Below are 13,252 nucleotides of genomic sequence, written 5' to 3'. Positions count from 1 at the left end.
TCAATAGGGAAACAGTGGGATAAAAATAGTTTAAAATAGTATCAAAACGTCAAATTTTGTCAGGTGTGTGGGTAAATAAATGTGCACATTTCAGATTTCTGTACTGTTTTTTTTTTTTTTTCTTGTGAAGATATGTACCTTATATCAGGGTGGGTTTTGAGGAGGGAACAATTACTTAAAAGAAAATACTACTTTTTAAAACAGAATTCTAATATAATTAAACAATTAGAAAATGTTTATTTTTGCTATTCAGGTTGTGAGTTATATCAAGCAATTTTGGTGGGCTGGAAAAATTGGAACTGTTATAGGTAAACGAAACCGCACCACATCTTGATCAGAGTTGCTGTACATGACAAATTAACCAAACCCCAGGTTCACTACTGTATGTGTGTGTATGTGTGTGAGTGGAGGGAATATATATGCAGGTTACAACTTAATTATTGCAAATCTTTGGGCCACAGAGCTGCTGCAGCTTCAAACAGGAGGCAAAACACTGTAGGGACATGAATGGCAGTTTCAGTGACTCCCGCTTACTGATAAAAGCTGCAGTCCTATGCACTGTCAAGGGCTCCTTGGAGGCCTCTCTCAGTCTCATCCAGTAGCCAAGACCAGGCACAGACAAAGGGATTCTTTTCAAAGCTTTATTCCTCTTTTACAACTTAACAACTCTACCGTTAGCAACTAGATCTGAGCAGCAGAGTACCTATGCCCTAAGTTGGAACAGTTGGTCCCCGTTTGAAAGGGAATCACTGGCAGACCCCTGAACTTAAGGACTAGGGAGAGTCCCTCCCCTTTTCCCTTGGATCCTCTGGGCGCAGCCTTTGTTTGCGCACCAACCGGGCACTACGCTCCTTTCCGCTCCCTCCATCTGGCGCCGCTCTCTGCGTCGCGCATCCAGTAAGTCTGCTATCTGTGCTCGGTCACTCCCTGGACTGCTAACTAAACTAGGAATGCGGGTGGGAGGAATCTCTGTCAGCTGTTGGCCCTGGGAAAGAGGAGCGCGCTCCTCTCCCAGGAGCGACTGCTCTCCCTCAGAATCAGAACTACTCTGGGATTCTATGGGCTCAGTGTCCACCCTGACATGCACACTTATTTGGGAGTAAACCCAACTGAACTTAATGTAACTTAACCCCGAGTAAATGAAAGGGTTCTGGTTACAGAGACACAATCCATCCGGAAGTTCGTTTCCATAAGCCTCATTGAAATGAATGGGGGCCGCACAACAGCACCAACTGCTCAGCTCCCATACATCCCAATGGAACGCACACAGGAGAACTTCCCAATGAACGGCCCCCCCTTTTTGCTTTTGTTTGGCAAGGTAAGAAGAGTACATGGCAAAACAGCACTAGCAGGAGTTGATGGGTTGCAGCCTTGAGCGGGGCAGGCACTCGCTTTGTCACTCGGGGCCCTGCCGTCCACCAGTGCGCGTTAAATGGTGCAACGCACGAACGGATTCTCAGGATCGATACGCAATCAAGGCGCCGGCCACCTGCGTTAAGTGATCCGGATACGCATTTTTCAGCCTTGCTGAAAAACCGAGGCGGGGAGGGCGCTTCGCTGCATCCAGGTCCGCCTCTCCCAACACGTGTCGCGAGGCTCCCGCCCAACACGCAGGCGCGCGCGCGCGGCAGTGGAGGCTGCTGGCTCCTATTCCCGTGGCGCCCGGAATCGGCTCTGGGTTCCAGCCAGAACTCGCAAGCGGCGCTCCGAAGCGCGCCCCCCCCCCCGCCCAGAAATGGCTCGGCGCCGCGGCTCGCTCCTTCAGGGCTCGGGCTTACGCCCGCAGCGGGCGCCCGGCCCCACCGAAGGAGGAGCCGCCGCTGAGCCCGCGCCCTGCCCCGCTCCGCCTCCGGAGCAGGCGAGGTGGGCGCAGGCCGCGCGGTCTCCCCGCCACGCGGAACGAGCCGGGGCCGCTCCGCGCGCCGCCGGGGCCGGAGAGCGGCCTCTCCCCTGTCTGTCGCTGGAGAGGGCGCCGGGGCCGGGCAGGCTTCGGCGGCACAGCCGAAAGCGGCCCGGCAGCCGCCCGCGGCGCTGGGACGCGCGGGGCGCTTCGGGGCTGCCTGAGGGCCGCGCGAGAGGGGCAGGGCCGCGGGGAGGAGGGGGCGGGCCGCCGGGGAGCGCCGCCCCCGCCCGCCCGCAGCCCTCCGCCGCGCGCTGCTCCCTCCGCCGGCGGGCGGCCGGGGGGCCGCTTTAAAAGCGCGGGAAGCCGAGCGCGCGTCTCCCTCCTCGCCTTCCCTCGCAGGAGCCGGCGGCGCGGAGCCGCTCCGCCGCGGGGCTGGTGGGGCGCGCGGGCGGGCAGAGCGGCGGCCGGAGCCCCTGCCCGCCGAGCCGGGCTCTCTCCGCGCTTCTGGCCAAGGGTCCCGTCGCCATGGTGACCGCGCGCCCCGGCGAGGGCCTGGGCCGCCGCGCCGAGCCCCCGCAGCGCGCGCCCGCCGGCCTGCAGGCGAGGCTGGGCTGCGGCGCCCGCCGCGCGCCCGCCGCGCCGGGAGCCCGTCCCCAGGTGAGCCGCGGGCGGAGGAGGCGGCGGCGCCGGGCGGAGCGGCGGGCTGCGGGGCGCGGGCGGGCCTCCTCCGACGGCGGGGTTGGGGCGCGGCGCAGCGGAGGCCCGACGCGAGCGGGACGGCGGCTGTGTGTCGCTCTGGACGTGTCGAGCCGGCCGCCCCTCTCCCGAGCGCGCCGCGCCGGCCGCCCCGGAATCGCGAGCGCTCGCTGGGCTCGGGGCGGCCGCCGCCGCGCGCTGCTCAGCCGCCAGCTCTCGTCGCGCTTCATTCTTAAGCGGAGGGGGCCACAGCGACGGCGCGTGTGTGGCGGGCGATGGAAGAAAGGGGAGGGGAGACGGGAGCAGCTGGCGGGGCGCCCCGCAGTGAGGTCGGGGGGTGAGTGCTGACGGGATGGATGTAGCGGGTTGGCTTCGGTTCGCCAGCGGATTTGGTGAGAGGCTGTCGCGCTTGGGCCTCTGCGCATGCTCTTGAGTGTTTGTCGCTGCCGTATCTGGAACCCTCGGCTGTCTCCGACTGGCAGCGGCTCTCCAAGGTCTGTGGAGCGGATCCCGCCTCCCTTCCAGCATCTTGAGGTATTTGCAAATGCTGAGCTGTTCCTCCCCCCTATGTGCAAAGCGGCACCTGCTCCAGTTGGGTGTGCGTTTTAATTAGATGCGAAGATACAGGGCCTGTGAGCATGTGCAGAGTGCCTTTGTCTCAGGAAGGGAGGGCTGGGGTGCACTGTGTCCGCGCGTGGGCAGCAGCCACACTCGCATCGTTACCGCTTCCTTCTTCGTTTTGCCAGGGAGCTCAAGCGTGGCTTGCAAGCAAGTTGTGTCGTTTTGTCCTCAGAAAAGCTGGAGGTGTGTAGGTGCGTAGGTGTGGAAACAGGGGTGTTGTCTTCATGCAGTATGTCAAGGGTGAGGGGAATGGTTGGGAAATGTGAGAACTAAGGCTAACAGGGGGAGGGAATGGTTTGGTCACCATCGCAGTAGGCATGGAGTGTACTGATGTGGGTCAGGAGGACAAGGCTGGAATGCGGAGGAAGCAAAGATGCCGGAGAGCAGTGGCAGTAAAGTTTGCTGTAGCGAACAAAAGTTCCTCTCCCAAGTAGGGGCTACAGTTAGGGAAATAAGGAAATGGAACGGAAGCAGCTTGGAGCACATTGGATCAGGCAGATGAGAAGAGTTAGTGTGTGTGGCAGGTGTCTTAAATAACTTTAAGACTAGTTCCTGAATTTGCTTTTTTCCTCCCCCCCCCTCCCTTCTTTCCTTTTGTTATGAATTTTAGATTGTAAACCAAAGGGCAGGGACTGGCGTGTTACTATTTTTTAAAAATAAATCAATAGGAGCATAGCTTGGAGAACTGCACAATGGGGAGCTATAGTGATGAGGAAACAGTTCGGTAGTTTGGGGAAACAGGAGCAGCGTAAGAGCTAGTGGAGGTGAAAGAGCGGTGTGATTGCATCGAGATGGGGAGCTCTGATGTGGCAGAAGCCGAGGTAATAAACACAGGTGAGCCATAGAAAGGGAGAAGACAGTTGAAGTGCGAAGTAGTGTTGAAGAGGTGTGGAGCGGCATCGTTGTGGCAGTGTGAACAGGGAGCAAAGCAGTGCTAATGCTGTTCTGTGAGGCAATAGTGATCACCGCTATTATGTCAATTAACTTTTTCGGCTTAAAACGTTGTCCCTCCATGTTTTGGGTGTTGTCTTTTTAAAGCCAACTGTTTCCTGCATAATTCCCCATATGGCCTTCTTGGAGGAGGCTGTGCTCTGTGCCCCTTCATGTATAGACATGCTCAGCACGGTTGGGGGTGGGGGGAAGCAGAGCCTTTTCCATTGTGGCACTGACAGTCAAACCTCTTGCCCCAGGGACATGACAAACTCTATATAATATAGAGTGATCGTGTTTATTGTGTCACTGGGGCAAGAGTCTATAGGTTCCAATGTCAGAGAAACGTCTCTATGAGAAAGGTCATTTCAATGAGATATGGAGAATTTTATCTCAGTTTCTTCTGCTGATTTTATTCATTTTGGTATGTTTTTAATTGTTTTAATATAGAGAAGCAATTGTTGCATTTATAAATAAGGTTTTAATCAGTGTGGTGCCATTCTGATGGGTTTGGCATCACTCACTTCTCCTAAAGAGATGAAGGATTGAGGGGAGAGCATTGATCAGTGTAATCAGGGCTGTACGTAATCCTGATCTTGAATAATCACAGACAACCTGCAGAATGTGATATTAGCTCATGTTCCCAAAAATCTAATTTTTAAAAGTTTCTACTCCTTGGTGAAGATACAGGCAGTACCTGGCAGAATTTCACAGACCATACAGCAGGTGGCTGAATAAGATTTTCAGTGTTCTGGGGGTAGGGATGGTACTTCAGTGCCTTACTTCTTTACCCATCTCCCTAACACCCAAATGTAGCATACCTTCTACAAAATAAAATATGCAAACTATTGATACACATAATTTATACAGGTCAGAGAATTCAGACCAGCTTGGCACAGAATGTGACTTTTTGTTGTGCTATGAGGTTTTTTTTTAGTCCAGAGCACTCACCACCCTAGGTGGAATATGCTGCTCGGTTTTCTGTGTTCCTCTGGTTCCTCTGTATTTGTAAAACTGAAAAAGGAATATAGTTCAGATCAAGTTATGTTCAACAAGGCTGCCAGAGCCATTTGTGAAAATCGTTTTAGGAATGTGAAAATCCATTTAGACATCTGGCTAGCTTTAGAGCTTTTGTGATACTTGCCGCTTATATCAGTCAACCACCAGTAGGCTCTTTTTAAGCAAGTACTACAACCCAATGCTTTTGGCTAGGCATATGCCTAAAGCAAGGCACTTAGATTCCTTTCCCTAGAAATTCATGATGCAACAGAGTGAAGTGGGGAATAGTGAGCCCCACCACCCAAAAACCTCAATCAGCATTGAGCGCCAAAAGTTTCACCAGCAGCAGAAGTTTGTAGCATAAATTGACAAGAGCATGGATTCATCTCTGTATGCACTTTGTAACGTACTCTGTAATGATGGAGTGACAGCAGCCTCGCAGATGTTGAACTACGTTTGCAGAGCAGGCATATTATGCTATTGTGTTTTTCCTCTTTTACTGAGAAAGTCTTGTTTTGTGTATGATGGTGTGATCTGTGTGAGTCCCTGCCCTGAAGATAATGGGTTTTAAATTCCCATGGTAGTAATGTATGATGGATTGAATTCCGGCTGAAGTCTACGTTCGTGACTTCATCATGACTGCATTGTGATTCTCTAAATGGAAAACAGACTAAAGTTGCAATCCGAAGAATACTTTCAATGGAGTAAACACCATTGGACTCAATGGAACTTACTCTGTGTAAAAATAGGTAGGATAGCACTGCACAGTTTATTTCCTAGAATACATTGAAAACCAGCTCTCTATTTTGTATTGTGCAATTTATGGAGCTTCTTGAATGGTCGTCTTCATCAGTTTACTACATTTTAAAGACTTAAAGCAGGGGTGGAGAACCTCAGTTCTGGGATCCCAATCTGGTCCTCCAAGGTTCCCCAAATGGTCATAACTCCTAGCCCCTACCCCCTTTCCCCCAGCCAGCAATCATTTTGTGGTTTCCCAGCTTTTGTTCTGCGTTTCCCTTATTCTGGAAGCTTGAAATGCCTCTCCTAAGGCTTACTTACTGGCAGGAAGAGCTTTGAGCTACAATATGCTGGTAATTTTTGGATTTTTGGCCCCACTCCTTTTGCCTTTGACCTTGCCCACCACTGGAACATCCTCCCCCCCCCCAAGAACTTCAAAACTGAATTCAGCCATTGGGCTGAGTTTCCCCACCCCTATATTAGAGGTATTAAAGTTTAAATTCCTGTATTTGTTGAAATAAATCATATTGTTTGTTTCTGCTGCTCTTGTAATTGTCTCCACCCATTCACAGAGGACCACACATTTTGGCTGGTCTTGTTGGCCAGTCCAAAATTTATAGTTGCAAGAGCCATGCCCCTTCCCCAAAGCATGTAGTCTTGTTCCTGATTTTCTGCTGCACCTCCAAGGTGCAGCGTGATGTCAGGAAGGAACTGGAGGGGGCTTAGGCTTGTTTTGGCTCTGCATTTGCTGGGTGCTCAGGCCTCCCGGGAAGTGCAAAGCCAAGCTTGGAGATGGGATGGGTGCAGGCCAGAGGCTTGCTTTGGCAGTGCCCTTGCCTGGTGCTCCAAGCACACAGCTGAAATGCATCCCAGGCTTCCCCTGAACTTTAGAAGTGGGGAATGGGTGGATTATCTTCGGCCCTCTGCAGCTACAGGGTGTGAGAAAGCCTGGGGTCATCGCACCTGTGAGTAGGGATGGACGAAAGTCCCTTACCTGTCCTCGAAGCTTGCTTCGCGGTGGGGGGGAGGCACTTCGCTTCTCCCCCCGAAGTTCATGCGAGGGGGGGGAGGCGCCCCGCCTCACCCGGCTGAAATTCAGGCCGGGCGGGAGGCGCCCCATCCCTCGCTGGCGAAATTCAGGCCAGGTAGAAGCGCCCCGTCTACCCGGCCGCGAAAAAAACAAACAAACAACACCCCCGTGATAGGCTACGTAACGATTAACGTAGCCTATCATGGCTAGATTTCCAAAGTCAGCCGTGATAGGCTACGTAAATCGTCACGTAGCCTATCACGGGTGACTTTGGGGGAAAAAAAAACGTGTACGCAAATGGCGGCCCCCAAGGGAGCCGCCATTTGCATTCCTTATTTGATCCCTGTAGTCTACGTAAAGATTTACGTAGACTACAGGGACCAAATAAGGAACGCAAATGGTGGCTCCCTATGGGGGCCGCCATTTGCGTACGTGCTTTTTTTTTTTTTCAAAGTCACCCGTGATAGGCTACGTGACGATTTACGTAGCCTATCACGGCTGACATTGGAGATCTAGCCGTGATAGGCTACGTTAATCATTACATAGCCTATCACGGGGTTTTGTGTTTTTTTTTTACTGCACTTGTAATGGCGGCTGCCGCCCCTGACGAAGACCCGACGAACCGCCACCGGGACCCGCCGCCGGGAGGGACATTCGTGAAAGGTAAGTCCCATCCCGGGGGGGCGTAGAATTTCACCGCCGATTTCGGGGGGCCGAATGCGTTGGCACTCGCATTCTCCCCCATCCCTACCTGTGAGACATTGTCTGAGTACTCATTATGGTGAGCAAAAGTATGGACTCCTGCCCTTGCTGCCCCTATGCATGAACCTTCATAAACATGCACATGGTACTACCTCTCTTCTTCCTTCAAATCCCTTCTCAAAACCCATCTTTTTCAAGGTCTTGGTTTAACTCCTTAACTCTCACCCGAGTGGTAACCAAGTTTAAGTAAATATAACTTCACCACTTAACTGCCGTTGTCTCTCACTCCCCCTCCCCTATTGCCTCCTCTGTCAGTTTTAGACTGTAAGGTCCTTTGTGCCATATCCTTTGTGTCTTTTTTATTTCAACATTCAGAAAGCACCATATAACCTTCTGGATAAACTGTGTAGGTTGAAGACTGGGGGGGAAGGCACTGTGCTTCAGTGGTTCTGCACCCAACCGGGAGGGAGGGGGGCAATTCCAGGAGGTGGTGTGAGCAGACAGTTGTTCAGCTCTGTGGGTTCTGTGCTATGGGGGTTTGCTTATGGATAATAAGTCTTCTGAAAAATTGATCAGGGCTGATAAGGCATGTGTGATGTCATGCACCTGCGAAGCAGTTCTGCTTTGGACTGTTACAGGGCTATTTAAGACTTGGTTAACCGTCCAACAAGCCATGCTACCTGGGTCTGGCCAGCATGATAAGCCATGGCTGTGCGATGATTATGCAAATCACGACAAACCACCTTGGCTTGTTTTAAACATGTGAACCACCCCAATGTCTCTATACAATTGTATAGTAGTTCAGGCAGTTGACAAGTTAAAATATGCATCAGTTTGGTGCACAGTTAAAAGCATGAGATTTAACAAAGTCTGCACAGGCTTTGGCCAGAGGAATGCCAGATAAGTTACTTTCTGAGTTATTGCCATATTCCTTTTGGCAGGAAGAAATCTGTCTTTTGTAGATTGTACTGGTGGGGCCCACAATTGTTTTACAGTTTGAGAAAAGCATTATAAGAGAAAACAGAGTAAGAAATCCTCAGTTTAATTGTTTCCTGAGACACAAAGCTACAGCACAAGTCATATGGAACATTTTAGTATCTACCCTCCAATATAGAAGTAGTCATTAACTGAAATTTGAACAGAACAAAGACTCTGCTTATGGGGAATTTATCCATTTTGATCTAGTAATCTTCCAATTTGTGTTTATAGTTGATCTTGCTGTACCAAGGAGCAATCTTGATTCTATTCACAGATGTCAAGTCAGATTGGGAGTACACATGTTCAAGTCTAGTTTTAAACTACTTGCGAGCAGCTATTCTTATTTGATTGAAATAGACTTCAGAAAAGCTATATGAATGCAAAATGTGAACAGCTTTCTGGTGCCAAGAAACCAGATTAGATACTTCAGAGTGAATTTGCTCAAAGAAGCATAATCTTGGATGGCTTTCTTGGGGCATATTGATTAGCTTAAGCCAGTAATTGGGGACAGGCAATGAGTCCTCATCTCAACCAAAAGCATTCCCGTTTTTGTTCTCGGAAGAACAGAGGATGTACATTTTGGGATCTATAGAATGATTCTCAGTATGTTATTCTGAAAGGAATTTAAACCAACGTCCTACAAGTAAGGCCACATAAGAAAGTGGTGCAGTGTATGCTTAAGGAATCTGGCGTTACTGGATTCTGCCCCAGATGCCCTAGTTTTGTATTCCCAAAAATGTCTTCTGGGTCAGAACTTGGCTGTCTTGAATCTCTGTCCCCCCACCGCAAATCCAGATTGGAAGCTGCTGCCTCTTTGGCTTCCTCTATGTCTGTGTTTCAGGTGAATTGAGTTGCAGAGGAGGAGCAAACAACTCCCATGTTGAAAACCCTTGGGAAAAGATGAGTTTCTGAGGGCAGGGGCCTCTGTCCAGGAGGACAGAATCCTCATCAGGAGTTTCTGTGGCAGCAGCAGCTTTAAATCTTCCTTTGCAATTCAGTGAAGGCCTAGATAACCCAACTGGCCTGTACAGCACGACTCCAAAAGGCTGCAGCCTGAAATACTGCTGGTGTGAAGGAGAAACAACCCTCATGACCCTCTTGTTCCAGATATCCCCTGCTGGGCATGGGCAGTCCACCGCCTTTACTAAGGGTTTTCAGGGTCCCAGCCTTTTTACTCCCCTGAGCTGCACAGGGGTTCTTTGAGCCTGAAATAAAGGTGTTTGCTAGGTCTCTGTTGGACTTTTCCAGGATGGCTGCCTTTTCCAGCCCACAGTGTCTCAGTCAGGACTCTCCTGGGCTGTGCCAGGCTGCTCTGTTCTGAGATTATGGAGTCCAGGTTTCCAATCCATTCAACTGGAGTGGAATTTGCCCGATGCTGGAATCACAGAAAAATAAAAGAACTGTTCCATTCTGTGGTATGTTGCATCATCTAAGTAAGAGAGACTTTATTAAAAAAAATAGATAAGAAATAATGCCCGTAAGTACACTGAAGGACATTAGACTGTTGTTAATATACTGTTGTTACGGTCCCTCATGCTATAGCAGTCAGTGCCCATGCTGGCTGGGGATAATGGTGTTTGTAGTCAACCAGGCACCAGGCTGGGAAAGGCTGTACTATAGTTCAGAATTTTCCAAGAATTTACATTGTTCTTGATTTTGATTGGGGTCTCTAAAGAGCATCAGAGGTGTCTTTAGTAATTAGCGTCTTCCTTTCCAAAAGGACCCTGTTTTTTGTTTTGTGAAGAACAGTTTTTACTGAAGAAAAGCAATTACTATACTTTGCTTGCTTAGCTGCCTGCTGTTCCTGTTTTCTTAGTTAATTTGCATCCATGATCATACCAAGAAGAATTACCTTTTGAGACAGAAGAACGAAAAGGTGGCATTAAAAGTGGCTGAATCTGTGTTGATTTTTGTTGAACTGTGGCCATAAAATGCAAGGATTTATGCAAAGAAGCTATAAACCTGGACATCGGTAAATTATCAACTAACAAGTCTTTTCTCCCATCTTGGCCCCAGTATCTTCAACTCTGCTAGGTTTGTTGTTGCATTTAGCAGTACCCCTTAATCTGAGAGAACTTTGAGCCTAATGGGCTGATTATCCCTGTAGTACAATGGCAAAGACAAAAAAAAAGAAAGAAGAAGCAGCAATCTACAAAGAAAGTGTAAGAAATCATTCCTTATTAGAATCCAGAGTACCCCTGCCATTCTTAACAGTAGTTTAACTTACACAGAATTTCCAGCAATATCAGCTGAGTTTACAAGAGAATCTTTTGGTTTTCTAGGTAAAAAAGAGAACTCCTTCTCCGCAAGTCCTAGCAAAATTGCTATCCTTCCATACTCTTTACCTGTTGGAACACTGAAGTCACCACTCACCACTATGATAGAAGTAGGGTGGCTGTCCTTAAGACTTTCAGATATGTGAGATCACTCTAGACAGTATTGGTAGAATATTTGGGGAATGTGTTTTTAGTAGAAAAGAAATTAATTAGCACCATACAATAAATGCCTGTGACCCAAACCTTAATAACTAGAGCATTACTTGACAGGAGTATTTGCTCAGTATTAGCATTCAGCCTGCTGTTAACTACCTAAAAAACCCTGAGTCTCCTATGGCCTCTCCACCCCCATCCCCCAGCTGCCTATTTAATTGAAGGGAAGGCTCAGACATTGTAATCAGATATTTCATCAGTGCCCGATTCTGTGACCCATGGTTCTTGATAAGAAATTGTATAAGATTTCTGTAATAATTCAAGGATGTTCTTTCCATAACTGATAATTCTAGTCTACTAAACTCCATGAGAAGTTGGAGAGGATGCCTATACAGTGCCTGAAAGTACTAGTTGTTGTGGTACTATCTGAATACACCATGTAAGAGTTTCGGAACAGTGAGAGGTGATCATTGCCCTAGACTGAACTTCTTGATTGTTAAAAGAATCACATTTGAAAGCATGTTTCCAAATATCAGAATGATGGCATTTCTTCAACCAATGTTTAGCTGCAGGAGAAACTGGCATTCAGTCTGGATTACTTCTGTATTCTTACAACTGTCCTTCAGTGTCCTCCAAAGGCTATATGGAGTGGAATGTCCAGTGCCAAGGACAGAATGCTTCTGCCTGGGATTGCTTAATAAATCTTAAAGGAAACTTCCTTCTCTAAATGCTATGCACCCTAAAATCCTTATCAAGAATAGGTTTAAGTTAGTGATGTGCCAGTTAAAAATAATAAACTTTGAATGCCCAGGTATATTCCAGCGAGAGATGTCTGCCCTGAACCTCATCCTCTGAGACTGTTATAAGTTTAAGTGCCGATTTTGCAGCTGCACCATATAAATTCACCATATTATGTGCATGCTGAGAAGATGATTAACCCCTTAATCTTGATGAAACTGTAGTTAACTGACCAGAATTTTAAAAAATGTGCCTAGACCTGGTGAGAATGATCTAAGGTAGACTTTGAAGGCGTTATCAGTGGTCTGGAACAGATAGCAAAACTGTATCAGCTTGGAAGAACCAGAGTCAGGAAGGATGGTCAAAAACACGTACCTCAGTACCTTGGACAGGTCCCAGGGAAGAAATCACTTGCTCTTTAAGGAATGTGGAGCTCTTGAGTCCTTGTAGTAGGGATGCAGACCCTCAGGCCTGGGGGCCAAATCTGGCCCTCCAAGGGACCAGATCCATCTCTCCAGGGTTCCCCAGAAGGCCATGCCCCCTTCACCTAGCCCCACCCCTTTCCCCCAATCACCAATTGTTTGGTGGATGCCTGGCTTTTGTGCAGTTCTTTCCCCCCATTCTGCAAGGTCAAAATTTCTCTCCCAGGGCTTAGTTTCTGGTAGTAAGCTAAAATATGCTGGCATTTTTGGGTTTGAGGCCTATCCCTTTTGCCTTTGGCCCCACCCACCAATGATAATCTGGGGCCTCACAAAATGGGAATGTAATTTACAGAACAGTACATTGTCTCCAGCCCTGACCAATCAATTGGCCTGGGAATCTCCACAAATTCAAAAAGCCAGGTATGCCCCAAGGGCATATATTGCCCACATGCAGGCTGATCCTGGCAGGGGTGGTTGATCCCGGGCCCCTGTAGGTAGCAAACTAGACACAAACAAAGGAATGCAAACTGTATTTTATATACACTGGTTGAAGGCAGAGGCGTTGCCAGCTCTTCCTAGCTCAGAAAAGGCCTTGCCAGACTTTAGCAATAAGGCCAACACAGGTCATGTTCTTTACACTGGGTCTGTCCACAGATATAATCTCAGTTACCTGAAGGAATTCCTGTGACCACAGCAGCTGAAAAATATGTTGAATCGACTGTGGAGATCACTTCTGGATAGCTGCAACTGTGTCCATGGATGGTGTAGATCATATTCTCCACATGGATGCATGGATGCACTAGCCCTGCAAACAATCCACGAAAGTTACTAGTCCATAAAAATATTGATTATCCTAGTTGCTAACTCATACCCATTTTAGTCATTCATGGTACACTGATGACCTGAAAGGAGATGAAGTACCATTTCTCTTCAACTTCGTAAAAGCTTCCATGCTTGCTTCCCTGGAAGCAATTCTTATCTGTCACAGATGACAAGGTGAATGTTTATTTACAGATTTGCCAGGCTTCTCAGGCTGTATTAAAATTTTCTGAATGTGCGAATTGGTCTAATAGAATATTCAGATTCATAATTTAGCTTCAAAAGACTTGCATTCAATCTGTGTATT

At 48.5% G+C, this 13,252-nt stretch overlaps 1 protein-coding gene across 1 annotated transcript in view; it reads left to right on the top strand.

Annotated features, from left to right (window-relative positions):
* The window catches only part of PHF21B (PHD finger protein 21B), a 261,421-nt gene that overhangs the window by 166,023 nt on the left and 82,146 nt on the right, over positions 1–13,252 (top strand). The window lies entirely within an intron of this gene.

This window comes from Heloderma suspectum, chromosome 7 (assembly GCF_057233095.1).
Source record: "Heloderma suspectum isolate Gila_16-S chromosome 7, 16-S_ref, whole genome shotgun sequence".
In the NCBI taxonomy this organism is placed as follows: Eukaryota; Metazoa; Chordata; class Lepidosauria; order Squamata; family Helodermatidae; genus Heloderma; species Heloderma suspectum.
The sequence above is the reverse complement of the archived record's forward strand: the minus strand, read 5'-3'. Positions and strand labels throughout refer to the sequence as shown.